The sequence below is a fragment of the Lycorma delicatula genome, chromosome 6 (assembly GCF_047948215.1).
Source record: "Lycorma delicatula isolate Av1 chromosome 6, ASM4794821v1, whole genome shotgun sequence".
In the NCBI taxonomy this organism is placed as follows: Eukaryota; Metazoa; Arthropoda; class Insecta; order Hemiptera; family Fulgoridae; genus Lycorma; species Lycorma delicatula.
The window spans coordinates 13,559,107-13,565,182 of record NC_134460.1 but is presented as its reverse complement, the minus strand read 5'-3'; positions in this window follow the sequence as shown (position 1 = coordinate 13,565,182).

The following is a 6,076-nucleotide window of genomic DNA, read 5'->3' as shown; positions in this document are numbered from 1 at the left end:
ATACATAATTCCCATAAAGTGAACTTGTTTTATGCTGCAACTCATGAAGTGGTGTACAGTTTGTTCATTTTTCATGAAGTGACAGTAACTGGAGTAATTCATCTGGATATGTTAGGTGAATGGCGAATGGCTAATGCCACAGTTCGAGGAAGATAGTGACAACTTTGTTAGTGGTACTTCAGGTGAGAAATTATCTGAATTAACACCTTCCAAGATGATGGATTAGCCATGCAAGTGAGGAAAACATGGTGCTTAAGCATTGGCCGCCATGTAGTCCAGACTTTACCCCTTGCAACTGCTTTTTATGGGGGTTACGTAAAAGACAAAGTTTTTGAACTGCCCCTTCCTGTTGATATTGATGACTTAAAACAACACTTCACAAATGCTGTTGGCACCTTTGACCGGGATATGCTTACATACTTGTTTGGGACAAATTCGACTACCATGCTGTCATGTTACCAAGAGTACCGCACATTGAACATTTATAAATAAAAACTTCAAGAATTCTTCCATATAATCATATAAGTAATCATCTCAACACTTAAAAATAAATTTTTAATAAGCTTCAAAAGTATGTATTTCATTTAATCATCCTATAATTTAGTAAAGATGCAATACTAATAAAAATCAGAGAGAAGTACCATTCATTCTATTGTAGTTATACAGTATTGTTTCCCATATAAAATAATAGAAACAAAGTCTGGGGTTCGTTTTACACTGTCATGTACTACTTTCTTTTTCTCCTGTTTAGCTTCCAGGAATTACCGTCAGGTGTTAGAGGATGAATGAGGATGATATGTAAGAGTGTAAATGAGGTGTAGTCTTATACAGTCTCAGGTCGATCATTTCTGAAGGTACTACTGAGTGCTTTCATTGTAACTTTGGTCTAACTTAATGAATATCAAATAATCATGTTTATATTAATACTCATTGTTAATGAATACTTTACATATAACAGAAAATAGAAAAAAAAAAAAATTTAATTTTGTTTTTTAATTTAATTTTAATCATTTTCTCTATTTTAATCATTAATCTCAAAGAAAGCAACTTTGACTGATGCCTTTTGTATCTCTAGCCATAAGAAATATAACCAATTAGAGCCATAAGAAAGACTGAGTAAGATAGTGTAAAACAAATATTTATAAGCTGATTAACTTTAGTTTGTATGAAATAAAGAAAAAAAAAACAACAGAAGGTTTTCAGATGACTATACAAACAGTATTTAATTCTACAGTTAGACTTCACAAAAAGTATGCAAAATCAATAAACTTAAATGCAGTAAAATGAAGCAAAAATATAACGGTATTTTAATCATAAATAAATCAACATAATGCTGAAAAGATCTTTATTGATCTTTTCAGCATTATATAAATACTAATTAATAAGTTTTTATATATTTACATAACAAAAATTTCAATTTTTTAAACAAATAATTTATTTAATAAACCAATGATATTTATATGGAAGAATTACTATAAACATTGATACAAAATGTAATAATGTTTTATATTTAAATAAGCACATCATAGTGATGCAAATCGTTAGGACTAGCGCCCTTACGCAGAAGGTGGATAGTCAGAGGCCTATCCAAACTAGTTGTATTTTTAACATAAGTACGGAAACAATTGTTTTTTTTGTTATTGTGTTCAGCCTCCATTTGTTGTTAGGTTAACAGTGTCTTCTCGTTTTGTGATCCATGGATAAAAAAGTTGGAGCTACACTCATTACATGAAGGAACAGAGCTCCTTACATGGCCCTGAATTAAGAAAGCTGCACTAGATATGTGAATACTTCCAGATAAATCGATCAAATCATAAATCGATCAATCTTGAAAATAAAACAGTTAAAAATAAATAAATAAAAAGTATAGAATGGAAGAATATTAGACCTTAAAAAATTAATTAATGAAATAGAATCAAGATATACATAAGACTACCATCAGAAAACAAGTTTCATGTTACCAACCAACTGCAGAGAATAATATTTATTTATAACAGCTAAAATAAACATCAGGCTAGAAAAAAAGGTTTTCCAAATAACTAAATTTTCAAACTAAAAGATCAACCATAGTCATGTGATTTGCTCAATAAAGAAATACTATAGATACATTTTAATTCGTGAAAGCTGAAAAATGGTTTAGGTGAAAAAACTGTTAATAAAAAAATTAAAAACTGTCTAAAAAAAAATTAAAGTGAAATGATAATATAAAAACAATAAGCGAGTACTAATATAACTGAAAAAAAAAAAAAAAAAACATAAAATGTTAACCTCTTTCCTAAAAAATCTCGGGAGTAACATTTTCAAAAATAAAAGATGTGTAGTACAGATATCAACTTCTAATTCAACAAATCATAAACTGATTTGTACAACAGTTACTGCAAGATATAATTATTTTTATTGACTGACTGCTGTAGACTTATCATTACAGTATGAAAAAAATAATAAGTTCCAGATATGATAAATAATATCATAACTATTAATTGTATTATAATATTTTTTGAACAGCAGAACATAACCGATTCTTAAAAATTTTAAACATCACTGCTTTCAAATTATGTAAAAATTTAATTTACTAACATTTGGCACCGTTGGTATTAATACAATTGTATAAATTAAAGTTCCACTCGCCAACAATTTTCAAAATATATTTCCAAGTACTTTCAAAGCTGTTATTCATTAATTATATTAATTAATGAATAACATGAATGAATGTTATTCATTCATTAATTAATATAACATAATGAATAACATGAATGAATGTTATTCATTCATTAATTAATGTAATTAATGAATTATTATTTCATTCATTAGTTTATTATTCAAATATATAAAACTTTTTTTAATATACAGATTTTATAATAATTATTAGTGTATTCTAATAATTTAATATATTCGTTAGGGTTATAATTATGTCTGGTTTCTAAAATGTGTTTAGCGAAATTAGATTTTTCTTTATTATTTTTAATAATACAATTAACATGTTTCTTTATTGTTATGACAAATAAACCAATTTGTCATTCCAATGTATTTTAAATCACAGTTTTTGCAGTTAAGACTATACACTCCTTGTTTTTCTAAATTATAATTATTATCTTGATTTATTGTTATAAAAGGGTCTTCATTATTTATGTGTTTTATTAATTGATGTATTTATGTATTTTATTATTTTCTCTGTTTAAAGTGAATTTAATGTAATTATTTAAAAAATTAATTTCTTTAATTATTGTATTTTCTTCGTTGTTAAAATGTTGGTAATATATTATCAAGATATCATCCACATACCTTTTATATAAAATAACTGGATGCTTATCAAATATAGTATATTTTTAATATAATATATCATTCATAAAGATATCAGCTAAAATACGTAAAAATTGTTTTTATACATGACACTTTGGATGTGACTATAGTGATTCCTATGATTATATAGAATTCAACAGATAATAACTCTAAAGCTACACAGTCAGCTCTGGAAAGTTCCACTGATGAAACAATAATTTCCATGTAATTTGAAATATAATTTAATGTAATTAAAGTTTATAATTTTTAATGTAATATAATAATTCAAGTTTTCTTTAAAAGTAAACTGTAAAGTGATTTATTACATCAAAAAAATTTAAGTTAGGTATCTAGTAGATAGTTAGAACTAAGTATTATTTTCTGGTAAGCTATATATTTTTTATAAAAAACAGAATTTTAATTATGTATTCGGGAGAGAAAAAGGATTTATATTTTTAAGCTTAATTAAGAGACATACTTAACTAATAAAATATAGAATGATCAAATACATATTTTTTTTAAATGAAAAAATATATAAAAATGTAAAGCTGCATAAAATACTTGTGTTACAATTATTAACAGCCAAAAAGATTGTTCATACAAATGTTTACAAAATACATCATAATGTAGCATTGCACTTTAAAATAAAAGATGACCTATAGATAAACTGTTCAGATACAGAGAGCACTACATGAATATTTTTTAATCATAATATAAAAAATTTGTATAGAACTTCCATTATTTTTGAGTCATGAAATATTTGTTCAAGAAACAAATTTTGATAAATGTAACATTTTAATTTTTATTATTAAAGAAAGGTAAATACTTGTATCTTAAATAAATGAAATAAAAATAGCTGTGATAAAATATTAACTAAAAAAATAAAATAAAAATATTAATAAATTAAAATTACAGTAAACTATAATAAATTTATTTATAATATTACATATATTTAATATTTTTAAATAAAAAATAAAAATATTTATTTAAATAAAAAAATATTAACACAAATTAAAAAAAAAAGCTATATATTTCATTGTAGCAATGAAACCTGGATAAAGGTTGATAAAGAATTCACACAATACCATACTGAAATCTCTCAAAGAAATCATTTTCATAGAAAAAAAAGATTTTTTTTCATTATTTATAACTTAAAAAATTTTTTAAATTATTTTTTTTATGACAATGAACGGCTCTCTAATAAATTTCATTAGAGTAAAACAAATATTTTGGTACACAAATAATTCATTATTACTGATTCCACATCAAATAAAGTTCATCATACTTCTAATGTTTTGTCAAATTTCTAATCAGAAGTCAAATTTCTGTTCCTAGCAAATATAGGGGACAAAATTATATTTCCTGTATTAGCGACAATGATAATTTCACCCTTAAAATCCTTTGAGGTGGTTACAATATTTCGGTTTATAAACATTTCTGGCTTAATGCAGTAAACGGTTATAGTATTCCTATTTCATCATATTGACAACAACCGATTGACACACAATTACAGTATATGTAAATGCAACTTACAGCTTTGAATTCTGTCATAACAAATTAGGAATTGGTTGGTTATTAAATAACCAATTCCTGGATACCAGATGTATCCAGAACCTTCTGGATATAAGGGAGATCTGCTGCCACAGAGAAAGTGGTGATTAAGCTATCTTTTCATTATTGGCTATTTATTTATTTATTGAATTTTTCAAATTGTTTCCACTCATTCTCTCTCCTATTCTCTCTCCACTTCTTTTACTCTTATTTTTTGTTACTGAAATTTAGTAAAAAAATAATACATATTGTGGTTTTTTAAAATGCTTTTCTATGTAGAATAACTTACATGATGTTTGTATAATTTTAATAAACAGCATCACTTAATTTTAATAAACAGATTGTGATGGTGTAGAAGTTAAGTGGAAGTCAAATGACTTTTGAAAGAAATACCATATGCACATGCCTCCTTTTTAGAATTCTCAAACTTTTCTAAAAATTACCTTCTTCCAGAATAATTTTTTTAATAATTCCTCTCTTTCTTTATGTTTGTATATTCTTTCCCAAAATTACATGCAGTGGATTCAGATGAATTTTTATAATTAGATTACCATACTAAACCAAACTTACAAGAGTAATTACAAAGGCAGATAAACAGTCAACATTCATTTATTAATTAATTGGGAAGTTGTTTAATTTCATCATTCATTAGGATAAATTTTACATTAATGTTGATAAAACTGATAACAATGTTGATAACATTGATAAAACTGATTCCTGTTTCTGAAGCATTTCTTTCTTTATTTACCTTGACCAATATTTCATTGAATTGAATCTGCATAGAGCATTTTTAACAAAGATGAGATTTATAGCACTATTTAACAAAGGGAAGATAAAAATTATATTAAAAAAAAATCATAAAAGCTTAGAAAAGTAATTATGTAAATAATTATAAAATCAGATTACAATGAACAATAATTATCATAAATTATATTGTTAATTAATTATAATAATATATTCTATTAATAACAAACTTTAATTACAAGTAATCACTTGTCATTTTAAAAATAATCTATGTAGGTCTTCTGAAAGCAAATGATTGAAAATTTAACTACAACTATAAATAAAATTGGTAAAAGTATAAACTCATTAAAATAATTATTAATCTTAAAAAATACAACACAAGAGATATTCGATATAAGTTTATGTTGCATAATGCAAAATTTAATTTAGGAACCTAATACAATCTTCAGCATTTAAATTTATTTTTACAGTAATAAAAAATAGTTTTTATTATATAGAATTC